Source organism: Pelobates fuscus, chromosome 1 (genome assembly GCF_036172605.1).
Source record: "Pelobates fuscus isolate aPelFus1 chromosome 1, aPelFus1.pri, whole genome shotgun sequence".
NCBI lineage: Eukaryota > Metazoa > Chordata > Amphibia > Anura > Pelobatidae > Pelobates > Pelobates fuscus.
In genome coordinates this window covers 34,163,192-34,185,809 of record NC_086317.1, presented here as the reverse complement: position 1 = coordinate 34,185,809, position 22,618 = coordinate 34,163,192, and the positions used below count along the sequence as shown (strand labels likewise).

Here is a 22,618-nt window from a genome sequence, read left to right as displayed (position 1 = left end):
CTATTTCTTCCGAATATTTTCTCAAAACTGAATTTGCAAAACACAACACACGTATTATTTCACAAACCTTATCACTCAACTAAATGTTCATCTTAAACTCAAAAAAAAAAAAAACCAACAACTCGGGATTGAAGAGGTTAATGACAAATTTCCTTCTGCCGTACACACGTCCTACGAAATTACTATGAAATTATAAAATACATCTAATATGGCGTTTGGCATAATCTCTATGGTGAGAGAGGAAGACTCAAAGTAAAAATCCACAGATAATGAAACAGATAAATAAGTGAAAGAAAATATTAAACAATACCAGACACAACTACTATACACAGACATTGCGTGAAGGATATGAAGACAATATGTTTCTTTCTCCTACTGGTCAATGTCTAGACATTGTGACTGTTTGTGATCAGACACTGCTACATAATAACCTAGAAACACTTCTTTGCTTTGAAGAGCTTTAGTTATTTTGTTTAGCTTACAATATATATATATATATATATATATATATATATATCATTTTTTTTTAACTAAGCTATTTTTTTAGTTCAGTAAAATTAGCTCAGAATTTGACATTTTGCTTACAATTCTGTGCAATTTCTGGTCAGTTTATTCAAAGAAATAAACAAAAACAACATTGGAAATAGTTCCCAGGTTGAATGATCTCTGTTATTATTATTATGTTATTATTTATATAGCACCAACAAATTCCGCAGCGCTTTACTGTTACAGCCAAACACAGTAATTAAAAGCTAAAGATATGGAATCACTGTAATTGGTCGCTATTGTACCACTCAACCCAAAGTCCAGTTAGCTAAACAGTGCATTGGTAGGGTTATCCAGGTTAGGGTCAGTTAGGGTTAGCTAGGATTAGGATTTGCTAGAGTCAGTTAGGGTTAACTAGGGTAAGGATTGCTTAGGGATAGCTTGGATTAGGATTAGTAAGAGTAAGGTAGGATTATTATTTCCTATTTATGTAAGGATAGGGTTAGCTAAGGGTTATGGTTAGTTATGGTTAGTTAGGGTTAGAAGGATTAGGATTAGTAAGTGTAAGGTAGGATTATTATTTCCTTGTTATCTAAGGATAGGGTTAGCTAGGGTTATGGTTAGTTAGGTTTAAGGTTAGTTAGGGTTAGTTAAGGTTAAATAGAAAGAAGATTAGTTAGAGTTTGAAATGATGCTGACGTTTGATGCTGGTCACTATGGTGACACAGTGTCACGTCACTAGATAGTGTATCTGGGAAGCAGGTAGAGAGTAATGACAAACTTAGAGCAGATCTGTAGTTTGACCCCAATCTGGCAATGGTATGCCTATGGGGATTGCTATAGCAGAATCTAAAATTCCCTATTAATATACATATATGTAAAACTGTCAGGATCGGGACAGGGATCCAACACGCAGAGTACAAACAGTAGCCAGATACGTATACCGGACCTTAGAATGGCCGGACTAACGTAAGTAGTACAGAAGAGAATAGTCAAAGACAAGCCGAGGTCGAGGGTAACAGAAGACAGGTAAGCGATAGCCAAGTCGAATCAAGGGTAATAGAGATAAGCAGAATAGAGCAAACAAGCCGGGTCAAAACCAAAAGGGATAACTAGAAAACACGAGCACTGAGTGACTAGAACAAGCTAGAACCACGACAGGGCAATGAGCTAATGGAAGAAGCACTGTTAAATGCCCTGTTCAGATAAGTAGACACACCTCCGACGAGTCCTGATTGGTCCTGAACCAATTGAGTGACAGGTCGTTCCGGGTTGACGTCCTGACGTCGACCTCCGGGCGTCATGCTATAAAAGGGAGTCACTCCCTCGCGGCCGGCTTTGCATGACCGGATGGACCGCGAGGAAGAGGGAAATCAGGCCGTCCGGATGGATGAACGACTAAGTCTCTACCTCTCTCGGAGGTAGAGACCTCAGGTACCCTGACAAAAACATAAAGCACATTTTACTGCTACATTCGGCAGATATAGGTAATGAAACAGCCAAGGTAAAATACTCACAATGCTCCTTATTAAACAGCCGACATTGTCTATTTTTCGATGGTCTCTCATGAGGGAGTAAAGTGCAGTATATGCTACAAGTTACATGGACCAGCGATTCAATCAGCACAAACTGGTAGCCTGGCAATGGAAATTGGCATAGTCGTAATTTGTACTTCTAACGTTTTGCAAATCTCACAAAGGTCTGCTTGAAGTACTGATGTATGTGGAGGGAATAGCCAAATACAAATGTCAGATCTTTACAGTAGTTGGATTCATCACGGAAATGAAACGTGTGAAAAACACAAACAAATATAAACATCTTTTTTATAAAATAAAAGAAAAAAAGTTACCTGCGCTCTCTCCTTAATCCCTATGTATATTTAAACAAATGGAGGTCATTTAGTTGCTCCAATGGCCACTGGAGGCAATGCCGCCTGCCAACGTCAAGGCAGAACCCCCTAGACAGGTCCTACTCTGACTCTTCAACTTGCTTCATTGAGCTTCTGGCAAAGATCTCTAATGAGACAGAGAGGGGTATTTTTTATATACACCCCAATATACTTATTAACCCTTAATGGGAATTTAAGCGCAGGACTTCTTTTTGTATTTGTATTCACTTTTTGTATCACACAGCTAGGTTACAAGGCTGCCGCCCATCCCATGTGTTCCCTATTAAGGGTTAATAAGTATATAGGGGTGTATGTCAAAATTACCCCTTTCTGTCTCATTAGAGATCTTTGCCAGAAGCTCAAGGAAGCAAGTTAAAGGGTCAGAGTAGGACCCGTCTAGGGGGGTCTGCCTTGACGTTGGCAGGCGGGCATTCCCTCCAGTGGCCATTGGAGTAACTAAATGACCTCTATTTGTTTGAATATACATAGGGATTAAGGAGAGAGCGAAGGTAACTTTATTTCTTTGGTTTTTACTATATGTATTGGAGCTGATGTGTACTGTGGTCGTTGCTCTCGCCCACGAGTGATGGGAGTGAGTGCAGGACTTTTCTTTTTGTATTTTTTATAAAATAATTTAATGAAAAATGACAAATATTGTGAGATTAATATCATAGGTGGGTTAATTTCTACTAAAATATACTCTATATATTTTATATTTTAAATGTTTGTGAAGCATTTTGGGATTAGATGTCTGCTATTAAAATTTTGCAGAGTGAGCTTTAAAATGGTAATTCAGTAATATTTACCCTTTAACGTCCAAAAATTGATTGTAATTCTAGACACGTGAGGCATGTCCACAGCATCGCAACCTAGAGAGACTGCCAATACAATGTGTTTGCTGACTGCGCCAAGACTGAACTGGATTATAATGCTAATGGCTAAATATGTAATACAATGTTTAATAGAAAACTGAGCATCACGGTTACAGTTATTTCTATATATTACACAGTGCTGTTTAACAGCTAAAAACAAACAATAAAATTCTAACACAACATGTTTGACAAAAGGCAACAGTAGGGGGGGCCCTGCCCAAATGAGTTACAATCAAAAAGGTTAAGACATTATGAGTGATTTTCAATATTTTGTTCCTATGGTGTACTATCCACCCCACATTGCTCTCCCATATGTCATAAATGTTCTTTAGAATTAAATGTTTGTCTTGCTTCCCATTGTACAGCGCTGTGGAATATGTTGGAGCTATGTAAATAATTGTAATCGTATGTGTTTGCTGAAGAAGTATCACTGTCTGCTGAACCAAAATGTAAGCCCACCAAACACATAAAGTGAAATGAAATGTAACAAGATTATGGGGTTTCTTTACCTAATACCGAACTGTAACGGAGTGAAAACTAAATTGCAAAATTCAGGTTAAAATAGCCAAGTTGAGTTTATAGTTGGTTTGGTGAATTTTATCAAACTAGCACTTTTTGTCTTAGTTTTAAACTTGTTTTCTATTTTGCTACAATTTAGTGTTTACTAAATGTACTCCAATTGAGTTGAAACATAGTATAAAATCAGTTCAATGAAGACTTCACATTTGCCTATCTTGAAGAAGGCACGCATACAACAAACAAAACAGATAAAAACTTAATTTTAGCAAATGTGATGATGTAATAAGGAGGTGACAAGGACATTATAACACTGGCCCTCAGCTGGCTAATGAATGCCAAATAAGCGCTCGTACACAAAACACAAAACTGCAGATAAAATGGTAAAGGGTTTTAATGGGCATGTTAAAGAGTGTGTTCCGGTAAGCAGCCATCCTGAAATACGACCCTCTTCAATTATGCCACACAATGGACGTTTTATTGAATAGCTGTGGCATAAGTGGGAATAAGGGAGGAAGTGATTTGTGGTTTGAAATGCCATAGAATTTCTATAGAGAGAAAAATATTTACAAATCATTAGCTTAATCATCTATTAAATAACTGCTAATAATCTAATTGTGCTGATGTTTGTAATGGCTTGCACATCTAATTGTACAAATGATGTAGCTCGCACTGTTCACTAAAAGGAGCCTTTTTTCATCTTGCTCTCCTCTCATTTGCAGTGAATGGGTGGGCTGTACACCTCTATTAAAATGGCTAACAATGTAAATTGCAAATTGCTAACAATGTAAATGCAAATTGTGTAAGCACGTTAAACGTTTTATATCCAGACAGAACTATTTGCACATATTTCAAATTCAGTTGTGCTGAAGATGGGGGAAGATTTTCCATGACGCACTCCTCATGTCTTTTGGGCCTTACGTCTATTAAAGCCACACTACTATAGAATCCCGTGCTTGGTATAGCCACATTAGTATATTTCAGTTAGAATTCCTTAAAGCCTTATTGAGACAACGTCATGATAAGTAAGACTTGCAATTACAATTTCCAGATTTTAAAGTGTAGGCTGCTTTGAACAGGAATTAAATTAAAAGGATACTTAATATACACCCTCTTTGCTACAGAGATATCACGCAGAAACAAACATCCAAAAAATGGCACTGTGTGAGTCCCTTAATGATGTGTTCCTGCTGTGAAGGCCCACTAAGGGGTGATATCACTGTATAAGTAATCTAAAGGAACTGATAGTATTGCATAAGTCCCATTAAGTTGTGATAATGTTTTTTTAAATCCTATTAAGAGGTGAGGGCACAGTGTAAGTCCCATTACAGAGGGATAACACTGTGTAAGTTCAATTAAGGGATAATTCCACTGCTAACACATCATCAATGGAAGGAAGGTATCATTGTGTACCATTCATGGAGGTGTGATAGCGCTGAATATTTTTCATTAAGGGGAAAATAAAACTGTTAGCTCTAAGGGCATGATAGCACTAACCGAGTACCATCAAAGAGCGATAGCAGTAGGTTAGACTCATGACATCAATGGGTGAGCACTACATAACAGCCACCAGCAAAATTGCTTCATATTTAGCAATATGTCCCATAATTGCTTAATATATTTATATATATACCACACACACTCCAGCTGGTGTCTTAGCACTTTGTTGCTTGCACATGTGGCACAGAATAAGTTAAATCCCAACTCTAAAATAAACTTACGTTCAACAACAAAAAATATCTATATATATTTATGAATTGAGCAATGTCGTTTTTTTTCCTGCATAAGTCTACCTTGTTAACCAAATTTGATGGATTGGATTACTTTCCTCTATTTAAAAAAAAAAAATGAAACTGCAGCCTTGTGTAAATGTTACGTAGAACCCTTTCAGTAGCCCTGTAAAAATAAATAGAGCTCTCAGCATTACCAGAAGTTCTATGGAAGGAATGTTACAAAACTCTTACACAGTCTTTCTTGTGTAACAAAACAATTCTGATTTGTATTTTAAATCTATCACTGCAGAATCATGTTTGCCATTTTTTAATTATTGTTTTTCTTTTCATACATGCATATAATTTCCTTGCATGGGTTCAATATGAACTGTGTAGATAGTCCTAGACAGATTTTTTTTTTAAACTCAGATTTATTCACTAAACAGTGCAAAATATAAGCCAACGCATTTTGTCTATTCTATAGTGTTATATACTAAAGTGAGAATTGAAGGTGAATTCAAGGTGGATTTTGAATTTAAGGCAAGAGGAGCCAAATAAAAAGCAGAACTGATTATTTTAAAGAGACACCCTACTGGCCAAATTAAAAAAATAATAATAATAAAAATCACTGTTTAATAGATTTACCCCAAATAAAAAATTGCATGGATTGAATTTTTTTTTTCCATTGGACTTATATCTAAAAACAGCTTGCAAAAACTGTAGCTTTTTTTTATAAGCCCTCCCCTTTAATCCTGCCACGACTTTCTGTGACTGTCCAATCACAGACTTCCCAATACAGCTCAAGAGGCAGGTGCTCTAGGCAATATCTGCCTCTTTAGTTTAGCTCCACAGAGCTAACTATACCAGGAAGTAACATTATCCTTTGTCTGATTGAAACGCAAAGGGTGTATAACCAGGTTAATTTATAAAAGTGTCAATGTCTATTACGTTTTTCAGCAAGCTATAGTGCTTTAGGAGTCTGGAGTGACCCTTTAACTTTAAATTCAAAATTCACTTTGAATTTACTTTGGATTCTCACTGTGGCGAAAAACCCTGTGAATTTTACTAGTTGGCTCTCAGTTTACTAAAACGCTTCTTTTGTAGGGCTAGTTACTATAGTAAGAATAGTCAGGAATTCAAAGGGACTTTCAAATTTAAGACAAAAATAGCTGAACTAGAATCAAAGCTGACTATTTCAGGGTAATTTGGCCTTAAATTTTAAATTAAGTTTGAATTCTCTTTGAATTCCCAACGAGTCTCATGCTTTTTACCGGACCTTTCTCACATGGCTAAACAAATAAAATAATAATAATGCTGCCATCTAATGGTGAAAGCTTGCAAATGTGCTTGTCACAAATAAGATTTTTAATTTGGAGATCATTCAGAGTAATAAATTGAATACATTTCAGATTAGAAGCTCATTTATCTCTGGTCCCATCTATGTCCTCTATTATTAAGATTTGGCATAATTTTACACCATTCTTTAATATGCTAGTGCTTTGTGATTAATAATAATCTTTATATTATCTATAGTGTTTAAGACTGATTATCTATATGTGCCACAATTTTTTCTATTGAGCACATTGGTAAATAAACAGAAATATAAAATAAGTATTTTTATTTTTGTATCATGTGTTTAGGATACTTTTTGCGAAATCTACATTCTCTGCTTCACCCAATGAAACATCTTCTTCTATTTATATTTTTATAACTTAATGAAAGAGAAAAAAACTGAATTAAGTACATGGAACAACTTTTAGGAAATGATGTCACTTTAATTCTCTACCATTTATGGTATAAATCGTCTCATCAGATCCCATATGTTGACATGATTTGACAGCAGATTCCTGAAGGATGAACTGTGCACATTTATTTTATTATCTTCTGTTGTATTTTTCCTTTACTGACATGCAGTTGGTTTTATGCTTAGTAGGGTTTTCATAACAATCCTATTGATTCTTTTGTTTCGTTGGTGCTGGTATCTTCCAGGGTCTGATGGAATTATGGGATTTTGTTTTATTCTACATAAATTACAACATGAAGTTCACAGGCAGATTTAGTAGATGAAATGGAGGCACGATAGTTTGATCTCTAAAAAGGATATAGTCTAGGGCACAGGGAGACAATCTTCTGAACTCCGGATGTTGTGGACTACACTTCTCCTGATACTTTGCCTGCATTATGGCTATACGAACATAATGGGAGATGTAATCCAAAATATCTGGAGTGCAGAAGGTCTACTCCTGACCTATGGCAATGGTTCCCAATCCTGTCCAGGAGGCATAACACAGTCCATGTTTTATGACTTTCCCTCTCATAGTACATAGTAACAAAGTTGGGAAATGCCTTTGTTTAGTGTTCTTTGAGTCCTGGATTGGAGACAACTGGTCCAGAATCCACAGTAAAACACCAAACAAAGGTATCACTTCATGTTCTTCAGAAGTTGAAGAAGACACATGTTGTCCATCTGCCCTGCAGAGGTGCCCAAGACACAAGAGCCCATGGTTGAGTTGCATCCCAAAAATTTGCTATGAGTGGGCTGAGTCTGGGACGTAAGAACCATACTTTGAAATATAATCCTGAAGGAAAATACCCAAAAATCCATAATCCGCTTTAAAATGTTGCTTGGATGAGGGTATAACATAGAAAAACTATCAAGGAAAAAGGGGAACTTGCTCATACTGATACCACAAAGGGTGGTGCAAAAGCAGCAAAATGTAATGGCCTAAATTCAAGGGGACTGCAAATGTTTGTACAACTCCATTCATGCTTAGTTTAAACTTTGAAGTCATGTGGTAGAATAGTGATGGATTTTCATAGTAAAGCTTTGGAATTTCTGTGTGGATTACCAGGAAGAAGTAGATGAGTCTCTTGACAAATGTATATATTTATTTTCCAAGTTAAAATATTGCAGAACACTATAGGCAATCGTCGATGATACCACTGCTTAGTCATCCAAGGTGTTTAGCAGTAGTTTCCAAACCAGTCCTCAAGGCACACCTCCCAGTCCAGGATTTAGGGATTACCCAGTTGTGTCTAAGGTGTTTTAATAAAGAAAAAACAAAATTCTGGACTGGTAGACGTGCCTTGAGGACTGGTTTGGAAACCACTGGTGAAGCGGATCTTCATGGACCTACAAAAAAAAACTTCAAGGATAGTGGTCATATTTCCACCCTACGCACTGTCTCTGAAGTTCTTGCGGGAGTTTCATGTATTTTTGGGAGTAAACTGTACACATGCTGACTGCATTTTAACTTGATTGTTATTATTTCTTTGCAGTTGCAGACTGTCACAAGAATGTGTTGTAAATTCAGCAGAGGATGGTATGGACCAATGAGATATCTTCTCAGATCATTTGTGGTCTACCACATTGAATGGAAATGTCAGTGTGTTTGACAACATTTACATGCACTCAGAGAGTTATTTTCACTTGTGTTCCTTTTTTTTTGGACTCCTATGTTCACATGCTATCATGCTGAAAAAAAGGAACAAATTTCCTTTAGTAACAACTGCAGGTACTGATAAAGTTAAATCTGTCAGAAAAACAACTGGCTATTTTCGACAAACGAGTATTTTTAAATTCAAGAGAACGCACCATAAATTTTCAAGGATAAACTAGTCATTTTGGACAAATTTAATGGCTGGTAAACACAGTTCTAAAAATTATGGGTGAGAACAAACTGACCTGCGAAAGATTATTTTTCTTACCTCTAAGTGTAAGGTTCACTTTTGTTCTGTATTTTGTAAAACACCACGTCTAGCACAAAGGATACCATTTAAACTTTTGACCTTTTTACAATATTGGAATGTGGTCATGACCCAAAGAAAATGGTAATTGCTCCTAGTATGCTGTCTCATCCATGCAGTGTTATTAATAAGTAAAAGATATTTAGTATTGTTATTAAACAATGTCTCTAAGCAATGTATGTAGGGTTTTATGTACAAAATGTAATCATTTGGAGATTGTGCAGCTCTGGTTTCAAAACAAGTAAGTTTTTGCAAAATTTATATATCTACTGAAATATCTTTGGTTTTACTATTCATGAAAGCCTACCAACTGTCTTGATTTCGGTGGGACAGTCCCGTTTTTTGCATCCCAACATTATTCTCTGGTCTCCTGCTTTTGGGGAATCCAGGGAACTTTTCCCAACAAGCATAGCGCATGCACATAATTAAACGCACTGTCATGCTATGTTCAGGACAGTTGGACTCCGCAGAGAGCGCTGAGCAGTGTTGCCTGCATGGTCCGCCCTTGGGGAAACGACCTACTTGATTGGAGTGCATTCATACCAGGCTGACCTGTAAAATCTACAGGCTGACCCGCCACCTTCCCAAATACGTCATGTGCCCCCTTTGGGTGGAGCCGGTGCAGCAAATCATATCACTGGCCTGACCACTTTTACCTCTACCACCGGCATCCCGCTTCACAGGACGCCAACAACGTTTATGCATCATTATGTAATTAGGATTTTCCTGCAACCTGACTTAAAAATGGAGTTCTATAGTCCTTTGGAGTTTGGTTGAATGTGGTGGAATGTATCGGAGAAATATTTATTTTGTTTTTGGTAATATGAGACATTTTAGCTTGATAATGAGAAAATAATCTTTCTTTCAAACAGTGCAACCATTAGAAGTATTTACTAAAATGAAAGTTGTGGAGAAATCAGTTGATTTCAAATTTTATACAAACGTATCTGAGTACGAAATAAAAGGAAGCTAAAGAATTTTGCAACTGACTTACTTTTTGTTTAGTAAGTTACTGCTTCATATTATTCATCATATAATGAGAAACATTTTTAATACTAATGAAACATTAGGAAAGCATTAAGCTGCCATACTCGGCCAACGAAAAAGGAAAATGGTTCATTACTTACTTTAACAGTAAGTATAACATACGTTTTTCCTAACCTTTGTCTCAAGTGGCGCATACATACAGTACAGTTAGAACGTTTCAGGGAGAGTGGACTTTGCTGCTGGAGGCAACTCTGGGGTTCAAGAACGGTGTAACCCCTTGAGGTAAGAGTGCATCCAAGGTGATTTGTGCACAATTTGTTATAAAACCTCACAATTCCAAATCACAGGTAAAAACAAGTAAAGTACAAAAAATAAAAACACATCATAGTGCAGACTGTTAGTATATATTGGAATAATCAAGGTTAACTTGGAATACTCACAAGTCTCAGAGCCACTTAGAAGTTGGCTCTAACTGTGTAGGTGTTTTTCTCTATATTGAGGAGGTATAACAGAAGTCAGGTCCCACCAGATTCTGCAGTTTTTTTTACTTGTGAGTATTCCAAGTTACCTTGACTATTCCAATATATACTAACAGTCTGCACTATGATGTGTTTTTAAATGTTGTACTTTACAGGTTTTTACCTGTGATTTGGAATTGTGAGGTTTTATACCAATTTTGTGTGCAAATCACCTTGATCTGTTTTTTTTTTTTTTTTTGTAAATATGATTTTTATTTCAAAGATAAAGGGTCATTCCGAGACGTGCAAGTCTCCATATACAATTGTAGTCAGTATTCAGGACACAACGTGTGTCCAACCATGTGAAAACAAAAGAGCACAAACACAATCATGTGGGCGCGCAGGCCCCATGGATCATTGGACTCGCAGATCCTCGTCAGTAATCATCATATCTCCGCAAAGCTTCACGTAACCATGTTATCAGGCAGTGTCTGTCTTACAAAAAATTCAATCAGGTGTTACATAGGATCGTAATGAGTACTGTATACTTAGTCACGACTAGAATTCAGGACACAACGTGTGTCCATCCAGAAGAAAACCAGAGAACAAAAACATATTCTTGTGGGCGCGCAGGCCCTATGAATCACAGGACTCGCAGGTCCTCGCCATAGTCTACATATCTCCTTAAAGCTTCAAGCAGCATTTTATCTGACTAGGTCTGTATCTATCATGAGTTAGATCTGGTGTCACACAGAAACGTAATGAGCACTATGTGCTCGGTTACCGACCAGGTCTTCGGATGTGTATGTTGGTTAGGCTGATGGGCAGAGTTGTATACATTGGCCACCAGTGCCTATTGCTCTTGGTTACTCAGCCTAGTGTGCCCGCTTGCTCTGGGTTGCGGGTCTTCTTCTCTCTAGTCGGTGCGAGGTAAGTGAGTCCGGGATAAGGGGGTAAGGTTCAGGTAGGGAAGGGGGGACAGGGTTAGTCTGCTGTCTCTGCGTTTGTCGGTCGTGGGACTTCGGTCATATGGCCCGTCAGCATCGTCTGAAATTCTGGTTTCGTAGTCGTCAGTATCCACTGCGTCCATATGTCTAGGTAGGTCTGTTGTTGTTTTTGCGGGCCAGCCGCGTGCATGGTAAGTTCCTCAATAGCTCTGAGGTCCTCCATTTGGACAAACCACTGGGATATGGATGGGGCCATTTTTTTCTTCCAAAACTGTGGGATTATTTGTTTTGCTACGTTGATGATCCGGATCGTGAGTCTGTTTTATTTTATGTACGTATTAAGTATGGGTGTGACATCACACTTGGGTGTTTTTTTGTTTTTTTTTAGTTGCACTTGGTTTTAGAGCAACTGCACCTTAAAATTTACAATATTGTTCATTTAGAAAAAGTCCACAATAGAAAAGGAAGCCACACTCATATAAACAGTAATATGGTGCATCTTGGCATGTCAAAAAATGGGTCTGGTTTAAAATTGGCCCAACTTCAGCAGGCTTTGCACATGTCTAGTCTCCTATAAGAACGAATTTCAGGGGCCTACCATTAAGTTGCCCTTTGGGCAGTAGAGACAGCTGTTCATGAGTGGAGGCATACTATTGTCCTCTCTATTCAGGGGTTATCATTGGTTCATAGCACCAGGGGGTGGGGTTACAGTGCACAAATTAGAGAGATCCAAGACGCCACCTTGAAGCAAAACAGAGAGAGCACAGCAGCAGGAGGAGATCCAGGCCCCTACCAAATAAAAGTTCAGAATATTATCTTTTTCTCTATCTCAATAGCCCCAGTGCCTGCCTCAGGGCTGATTGAGCAAATGAATTTACTCAAATATATAATTAATAACTATAAAGCCAGGGAGGACAAGAAAAGGGAGAAAAATGATAGACATTTCTATATATATATATATATATTGTTTGCATATTGTATTTTTTGTAAAATTGTATCCTATTGTAACAATGCAATGTTTTGTAGACCCGGGGCATACTTGAAAACGCGTGAAATCTCAATGTATCCTTCATGGTAAAATATTTTATAAATAGATAAATACATTTCTGACACACAGCAGTGTGCTGGCTGACACTAATAGTTATATTAACTGCTACTGCCAGGGCCGTCTTTAACGCGGGGCAAACGGGGCAGCTGCCCCGGGCCCTGTCCCTGCTGGGGGGCCCAAGACAGCTGCTCCGTTTGCCCCGGCCCGCAAACTATGGGGGCCCATCGGGTGGCCCATGCACTTAGGGCCACCCGGTGGGCCTGTGTCAGCAGGGGCCCGGTCGGGCACTGTGGCGCTTTAACAGCGCGACCGGGCCCTTGCTTTTTGGCAGCCGTCTGGGAGGAAGTGAGGACCAGCTGCTCAGAAGGGGGCCAGGCCGGGAGAGAGCGAGAGCTTAACTCCCAGCCACCCCAGCCAGCCGACTGGAACCCCAGGGAATCCACCCTCCAGGAAAAGGTAAGAAACTGGAGGGTGGTTATCAAATTTTGCATGAATGTCTGAGTGTGTGTGTGTGTCAGTATATATGTATGTCTATCTGTGTGTATGTGTGTTTCAGTATGTCTGTCTGTGTGTATGTGTGCCAGAATGTCTGTCAGTGTGTCAGTATGTCTGTGTGTGCATGAGTCTGTCAGTTTCTGTGTGGTTCTGTATGTCTGTGTGTTTCAGTATGGCTTTCTGTGAGTGTCAAAATCGGGTGGCCCATGCACTTAGGGCCACCCGGTGGGCCTGTGTCAGCAGGGGCCCGGTCGGGCACTGTGGCGCTTTAACAGCGCGACCGGGCCCTTGCTTTTTGGCAGCCGTCTGGGAGGAAGTGAGGACCAGCTGCTCAGAAGAGGGCCAGGCCGGGAGAGAGCGAGAGCTTAACTCCCAGCCACCCCAGCCAGCCGACTGGAACCCCAGGGAATCCACCCTCCAGGAAAAGGTAAGAAACTGGAGGGTGGTTATCAAATTTTGCATGAATGTCTGAGTGTGTGTGTGTGTCAGTATATATGTATGTCTATCTGTGTGTATGTGTGTTTCAGTATGTCTGTCTGTGTGTATGTGTGCCAGAATGTCTGTCAGTGTGTCAGTATGTCTGTGTGTGCATGAGTCTGTCAGTTTCTGTGTGGTTCTGTATGTCTGTGTGTTTCAGTATGGCTGTCTGTGAGTGTCAAAATGTCTGTATATGTGTATGTCTGACAGTTTCTGTGTGCATGTGTGTTTCAGTATGTCTGTCTGTGTGTATGTGTGACAGAATGTCTATGTGTGAGTCTGTCAATGTCCGTGTGGTTCTGTATGTCTGTTTTTGTCAATATGTCTGTCAGTGTATGTGTGTTTCAGTATGTCCATCTGTCTGTGTGTATATGTGCCAGTATGTCTGTCAGTGTATCTGTATGTCTGTGTGGTTCAGTATGTCTTTGTGTATGTGTGTTTCAGTATGGCTGTCTGTGTCAGTACGTCTGTCAGAATGTGTCTCTGTATCTGTATGTTGTCCATTTGCGTTTGTGTGTGTATCTGTATGTGTCAGTGTTTGTATCTGTATATCTGCATGTGTGTCTGAATGTGTGTCAATGTGTGTGTACCTTTTGTATCTGCATGTATGTCAGTGTTTGTATCTGTGTGTGTCAGTGTCTGTGTGTATCTGTATGTTCTTGTGTGTATCTATATGCGGTCAGTGTGTATCTGCATGTGTGTCAGGTAGTGTATTTGTGTGTATCTATATGTAGTCAGGGGGCCCAAGTAAATGCTTGCCCAGGGTCCAATCAAAATTAAAGACGGCCCTGGCTACTGCACATACCCACCAGCTTCTTTAAAATGCTCAGTCACTCTACAACTGAGACCTGAGACACTCCTGCTGTGACTAGCTGAAATATTTCGAAGCATCAAACTGCAGGACCGGGGCTGTGACTCTGAGGACTGATCTGATTCTGATTTCAATCTGTTTTAATCTGTAATGATTGTTACTTCTGTTAACCATGCCATGGCTCCATATTACCACTGCAGATTAATTACATTGCCAGCTGCAAAGGTAATAAGGAGTCTATCAGTATCCTGCTGCTTTAACCCTGTGTACACTGTGTGCTGAGAACTAATAGTGAGTCTGGAGTAGCTGAAATGGTTGGAACTTATCAGTATCTTGATGTTTTAACCACGTGCACACTGTGTGCTGAGAGCTAATGGAGTAGCTGACATGTTTCATAACAGTAGCAATATTTAATAGAAAGCTAAAGTTATCACAGCAGGAGCACTACTGAAGGTGAGATCATGAAATAAAGAGTTAGGAAGATAGACAGAGAAAGCTGGAAAGTTACACAGAGGCAGGTACTGTGTGGGTATCTCTGTATTGCAACTCTGTGTAATCCAGTTGTTCCCAATTTATTTTTCTCATGGAACCCTTTGACAGAGTGTATCAACATCGTCGAACTGCCCCCCTCTACCCCTCTGGCCAAAAATAAAAATATATAAACACACACACACACGCACACACACACACACACACACACACGTATCTTTTATTATGCTCAGCTCTCTGTATTGTAGGAGTATCTCTGTACTGTATAGGGAGAAGTAAAGTCCTGGGGGTGGAGTCAAGCGCCCCACCATCTGAATTCACAAAATAATTTAGTTTTTTTTTACGTATCTCTCCATTTTTAGTTTTAGATGTCAATTGTGATTAATGCTACCTCTGGATAGGTGCTACCCATCACATTAAAATTCACGCCTATTAAATAAACATTCAGAACAATATAAAGACGTTGGCTGCGTTTCCCCTTGTTTAAGGACACGCGCTCTTTTCTAAAAATAAATGGCTTCCATAGTTCACATTTTTTTCCAGACATGTAGCACATGTTAAAATGACACATTTCTACCTTCACTACATATGTTCCATAGTAATATAAGCCCACAGGATATGGTTGTTTTGGCTGAGTCAGTTGTGTTGTTAGCAAACTGTGAAGAAAGTTTTAGCAGTTGTGTCTCGCTGACTGCTGACTTTTAGAATGTGCGAATCATACAGATATACATGAGTCAGGTTTGCTAAATCTCACAGTAATGCTTGTAAAAGCCATTTTATTTGCAAATAACAAAACTGTTAACAACATGGTCTTGTATTCCCCCCCTGGCTTTCCTCAATTCATTCTTTCAACATGACAATATAGAATTATGAGAATTTAGGAGTGACTGACCCTGGAGAAGCCAGGCAGGAACGTATGTATGATGCTAACAGTAACTTACAAGAAACAGAGATGTCAGACTTTGCTCTTCTCCATTGTTTTACTACATCTCCCATAATCCCCTGAGAGATAAAGATTTTTTTTCCGAGTATTATGGGTGGATTGTGGTTCCTACAACACTTTGTGAGAACCGCATTTTGAATGAAATAGTCGTTACACATTTTAAGATGTCTTTACCAACAAAATAATTACACTCTGAAAAAATACAACTGTAACGTAATAAAACAAACTTAAAGGGAAGTTTAACTTTCCAAATGTCATTTAAATGATCTTTTCAACCAGCGGAGATGCACCCTAATGGACCGTAGAACCGCGTTTTGAAATTCCTTGGACGATAGAATGTAAGATTAAAAAGATCCCTAGAAATATAGCCTGTTACATTTTTGATAGCATAATTATGGTTTTAATAATAAGATTCTTACACAACGTTCTCTCCAAAACAGAACTAGTAAAACTAAGAAACCCCAATTAAATATTAACTTGACAAGTTTATCTTCTTATATTTTCTCGTAAAACAGGGACTAATTAAGTGGGGTGAATATTTTTTCATCTTCTTTGGAGTATATTAAAAGTTTTGTTTATAAGAAAGATAAAGTATTATTAGTCTTCTGCACGGGGAAAATTTGGTTTGGCTGAACCACTTCATCGGAAAAGGAAAATTTGTTCAGGCAGTCCGATACTTACCTCTGTGGCAGTTTGGCTCATCCGAATATCGTCCACATAAAAAAATTAAAGAAATATTTGGAAAAGCCAAAGAGGAGGTTTAAAAGATGCCTATTAGTGTCCTGCAATGCAAAAACAGCTACAATATTGCACAGCCTAATATCGGACATTTTTACAATGCTAATTTTGAACTGTCAAATTGTCATAATTATATTATTGTCTCTATTTTTTTAAATACATACATTACCAAGGTAATTCACTAAAGTGGCATGTCAAGGTGAATTCAAAGTGAAATTCTAATTTAGGGTTCAAGTAGCCGAATTGGAAACATTCTTTAAGTGAGCTAACTTTCCCAATCAGTTACTCTGGCTTTAAATTTGAAAATCACTCTAAATTCTCCCTTTAATAAATAAGGACTAAAGTAAGTGAGAGAATTAAATGTCATAATGATTAATTGTTTGTCCTTTTGCAATCTTGTATTAATTAATAAGGGAAGGTGCAGCTGTAGCAGGAGTAAAATTAAATTGAAAAAAGGGAAATCTTTAAAAAAAAAATTAAAAGAAAAAGTTGTTGGGCAATTGATGACCCACTCACCCCTTCCACCCTGAGAAGAACAAAGCTTTTCTACACATCCAGTCTGTAGTGTCTGTGGCCGTCCTTCAGATAGTGAAAAAATAATAATGCCCTTGTAGTAGCAGGAGTAGTTTAATTTGAAAAAGGGGGATTTTTACAAAAAGTGGAGCGGGTGAGAAGGTCACCAATCACTTTTAATTTAAAAAAAATCAAATTATTCCCGTAGCCTCGCTTTCCTCCCCCTTTGTTTAAATACCTTTCCTTATAGTTGTTTGGTTTCATCCTACCTGGCTGAGCCTTGCGCTCAGGGCCAGTGCAAGGATTTTTGGGTACATAGGTGAAGATGTATTTTTCCGCTCTCCCTGCCTTCCCCCCACAAAATAACATCTTCACCTATGTGCCTCTTAACCAGTCCCACTCCCCGTCCATTAGTGGTCCCCTCCCTTCCCTGTCCCTTAGTGTTCTTCTAACCTCCCCCTCTTTTCCCTGTCCCTTGGTGTTTCTCTCCCCTCCCCTCCCTGTCCCTTGGTGCACTCCCCACCCCCTTAGTGGTCGCACTCCCCTTCCTGGTGTGCCTCCTAACTCTCTTGTAGCGTTGCCGAGCGGAGGATATCCCCTACAGGAGCTTCAATTTTTTGTACCTGGCCGGACTGACAGGGAGTGCTCTCTCAGTGAGCACCTCCGGTCAGTCTGGCCGGGTAAAGGAAACAGAAGCTCCTGTACTGCGCTCCGCCACGCTACACTCAGTGGTGTATACACACCGACAGTCACACACACTCAATGATAAACACACAGACTCACTGATCTGACACACACTCATTCATTGACATACACACTGATTGACACTCATTGACAGACACACTGATAGTCACACACAGACTCAATGACAAAGATACTCTCACTGATTTGACAGACACTCACAAACACACACTAACAGACACACACAAACACTGACACACTCATACACTCACATGCAACACTCATACTATCATTCACAGACACACACACTCATACAATCACTCACAGACACACACACACACTCACTCACACACAGACACTCACACACACTCACTCACAGACAGTCACTCACAGACACACATACACTCACTCACAAACACACATACACTCACACACAGACACACATACACACACTCACACATACACATCACATGAACTCACTAATTATTTTAATAAATAAACATTTTCCACCCAGCCTCCCTACCTGGAGAGCTGGTGTGGATGATGAATCATTCCCTGGGGTCCAGTGTGGCTGCTGGGCGGCGTGCGGCAGTGGAGTGATCAGACGCGGTGAGGGAGCTCTAATTTCCATGCTTTGCTCCCTCGCGGACTGTCTACTGATGACATCATATTCCGGCTCCCGCGGCATCAGCAGATGGCGCGCGAGGTAGCAGAGCATGGAGATTAGAGCTCCCTCGCCGCGTCTGATCACTCCACTGCCGCACGCCGCGCCGGGGGTCCAGAAGGTAGCCTGGCAGGAGGGAGAGCTTCCCTCCTGCCGGTCACTGAAATCTTGCGCCCCCGGAGCCGGTGCGCCCTAAGGCGGCAGCCTGTGCCACTTTATGGACGCGCCGGCCCTGCTTGCGCTGTGGCTACACCTCTTTCCTCCGCAGACACAGTTGGGAGAAGCTAATAGGGCTCTGTTTGTTTTCCACACTGAAGGACGGTTATTCACACCAGGACTCAAGCTGTCCACTCGCCACTAGCCATTGGCAAGTAAAAATTTAGCCCTGGTGAGTAAAAATTCACTTCTGGTGAGGAGGCCGTGGGCCGTTGAGTAACTTTTTAAAGAGCACTCCACACCCATAAAGCACTTCTGATTGCTGAAATGCTGTATGGGTGAGGAGTATCCCATAATACATTTTATCCCATTAATGACAGCCTAAAAAAGTGCAGATTTGTATTAGAAATTGTCACATTTATAAATAATTAATAAAACAAACACCGACTATCAATCAAACAGCTAGGGGGAATTTCTTCCTGCTTCCGCAAACTCCCCATAACTATCGCAAGTAGCAGGTTTGCTCTCCGTGAGTGCGCCCTCCTCTCCCCCTGCATACCTCAGACCTGTATCTCTAATATGTACGTACTGTAAATATATTGAGAAAGAGAGACTCTGTTCCCTGCCTTTCAGGAAATGGGATCACTCCACTTGAGCTAAGCCTGAAGGTGCAGCCTTGAGCTGGAACAAACAAGAGCTTCCGGCTTTCGAAACAGAAGAGAAGAGACAAGGTAGTGGTACCTGGCAGAAGTCAAACCGCAAAGGCACTCCTGGCACCATAACCACTACAGCATGTGGTTATGTTGCTTTGAGTGTTCCTTCAAATGATGGACCTCCAGAGCCAATGAGCCGGTCTTAGCTCAGTGCAGGAGCTTCCGACTGCAGAGAAGGTAGGGGCAGGCGCCTGACAGGACCCAGGTAAGCTGTAATACCATTATTAAATAGTTTCATTGCTTAATCTGGGAGGGAGTCGGGGCACTGTAGTGGTTATGGTGCTTGGAATGTTTTTTTAATGGACGGTGTCATGCTGCTGCATTCTTATGAAGACTTTTGTATCATAGGACAGCAATTGGTTTCATAGGTCATTCAATACTATGAGGATACATATAAGAGCTTTGGTATGTACAAACTACCAGAGGGAGGTAGGAATCCATGCGTGAAGGTAGGTAAGGGCACCCAGGTAAGCTCAACCATTCCATCCATTGCACTCCTTAGTTATATCACTCATTATAAAACTTTCATTTATATCAATACCATTGTCTTTAACTCCTTAAGGACCAAACTTCTGAAATAAAAAGGAATCATGACATGTCACACATGTCATGTGTCCTTAAGGGGTTAATCTGCTTGAAAAATTGTTCCGGGGGCCATATAAAGTCGGCGCAGCATGTCTGTATGGTTGGGGCACGGATGTCCTTTCACAGGGGAACAACATATGATATAAGGACACATGTCAATGTACCATGATATGGTATTAGATACTTGTGTCCTCAAGCCAATACTGGAGAGCTCACATTAGGCAAACAGTCCACTCCTTCTACATCGGCAGCTACAAGGCAGACCGCCTGAGTCCCAGTACATGTATTCATGTTCATGAGCCACGTACAGAATGGGGCGTTATCAGATTTCAGCAGACTGCTTTGCTGTGCCTTGGGAGAAAGCATTTAAAAAAAACTCTAGGAACCATAACCACTGTGCCTCTCTTCTTCAGATAGTGAGAGCTTAATGCTCCTCCTAGGAGGGTCTGTTAGTTCTCCTGAACTAAGCTCTGCAGTGCGAGGCCAGCTCATTGGCTAAGAACCTTCAATGATATCTGGTGCTTGGAGTGTTTCTTTAATGGTATTCTAAAAAGCACATAAAGAGGAGTTTTTTTTGTTTTTTTTTCCAATATACAGAGCAATATGCAATTTTTAGAATATCTTACAATCAACCAATGTGATCTTGTAATCGCTGAATAAAGTGTAACCCAAGCATTTATTAAATTTGTATGTGGTTTTCAAATATGTCCCACTTTTTTTTTTTACGTATTCTCCTTCATATAAATGAATTTAAAGGAATACAGTAAAGGCTAGCAAAGAATGATGGCAATAGCAGTATACACAGTGGCTCTCCCTGCTCTAATTGAGGAGTATATCACCATACATAAGCCATGGACTATTTGTAGAATAACATAGGGGGTGGAAGAGGTTATTTATCCATCTCAAATGTCAGTAAATCTCCCAGACACCCTACCTGAATCAATTATTGATTTGTAAATTTCAATAAACTTTTCACAGAAAAGTTAATCTGTGAGACAAAGTAGTAACTGGCGGTAAGACCATTTGGCTGTATTATAAAACCAGAAGTAAGTTTATCTCTATTAACTAAATAGCATTTTTCCGATATACTTCAATGAAAGATGCTTTAATCAATTTCTTAAGAGTTAAATAGATGTTACAGCTCTATGGCAAGTAAATAATTAAGACATTGTATTGCGGCTACATTAAAGGCAATGTTCATACCCATATGTATGTTTACTCTCACTTTATTAAAATATTATTATAATTTATAATAAATTATAAATATCATATGGGTTTGTATATTAGTGCTATAAATCACGTCTTTACTAATTAGAATTGAAAGGATGTTCGCATTCTGTAATAATCTGTCGAGCATTCTGCTTGTTCTGACTGTGAAGGTAACAAAACACTTATATTACATTTATAAACCAGCCCCTATAATTGTTTAGAACACTGATATGATAACCTCCAAAGTCTGCAACATTTACCGATAAGTTTCAGGAAATGAATATGAGCTGTAATGTCCCTGTAAACTTAGCTCTGGTCAGACAGTCCTGCTCCTTATGCTTTGACAGCTAAACACAATCATAATCGACACTCAAATATATTTCATCCTACTGATTTGTAAAGCATTAACTCTTTAATGGCCAGGCGAGATAGCTAACCACGCAAAGAGATAAAGGGTTTGTGCAAACAATTAATTAGCCCACTTGGCTTCTTGAGAAATGGTTACGTGATAAAGAATAGCAAATGTCACATACTTTTATAATTTTTAGATGGAAACAGTTGTGGGCGCTAAGCAATAAATTTTAACAACTGACATAACGGTTTCCCTGTAAATGCTTATCAGTCGCTCAATGATCACGTAGATAAGAGAAGCTACTCACCTCTTACAAAGCACGGTTGGTATAGAGGAAATGAGTCGATCATGCTGCTCGAAGCTATTAATTCTTTCTTGCACTTCCTGCTTCTTCACGGCGGTCTGAAAGTAGAATTTTAGCTTCTCTTAGAAAACCGCTTTCTGAAGGTCCATGTGCTCAAATTCTTATTGTCTAGAAGTTAAGCTGCTTGGTATACTGCAAACTAGGTGCTAATGCAGCTTGCTAAAGTAAAATACAGAATTGCAAAAAAAATTATCTAATAAAACAACAAAAAATGACATAGATTGGATTGGTTGTGGCTGTGATGATGCTTACCTCTGTTTGAAAGTCTGTGGTTTTCACTTAAAATGATTTGCTTTTTTCTGATGACCAAGAATCCGGATCCACTCTTGTGTGACTGCCTTGTCACACGACTTGTGGTTCTGTGGTTGCTTATGTGGCCCAAACAAGTGATTCGCACAACCAAAATAACAAGCAAAATTGTTCCCCTTTTTTTGAAAAAAAAAATAGATCAGCCTTAATTGGCCTTTGCCTGTCACGTGACTTGAATGATGTCGACTGTCGATCTTTCAATACAAGCAAAGTCCTTTCCAGCCCACCTACCCTCCCTTTGGTGTTAGCTTAACAAATACCAAAGCACCGAAGGGTTTGTAGAAGAGAAATGTGACTCAGTCTCTTATTATGCAAATAGTTTTCACTGTAGTATAACTCGGCTTCTGTTGTTGATACTTTGTGGTTAATACAATGACAGCTTATTCTGATAAACCGTCGTTGATGAAACAGAAGCCACAGTTGAGCATTGCAAGTAAGAGGAGTGTGGATAGTCACGG

At 39.5% G+C, this 22,618-nt stretch overlaps 1 long non-coding RNA gene across 1 annotated transcript in view; it reads right to left on the bottom strand.

Annotated features, from left to right (window-relative positions):
• The window catches only part of LOC134586783 (uncharacterized), a 49,887-nt gene extending 27,664 nt beyond the window's left edge, over nucleotides 1-22,223 (bottom strand). Inside the window, exons 1-2 of the long non-coding RNA XR_010086590.1 lie at nucleotides 22,104-22,223; nucleotides 21,795-21,889 (exon numbers count right to left, since the gene is read on the bottom strand). This is a non-coding gene — a long non-coding RNA (uncharacterized LOC134586783). The remainder of the gene's footprint in view (nucleotides 1-21,794; nucleotides 21,890-22,103) is intronic.
• Between the last annotated feature and the right edge of the window lie 395 nt (nucleotides 22,224-22,618).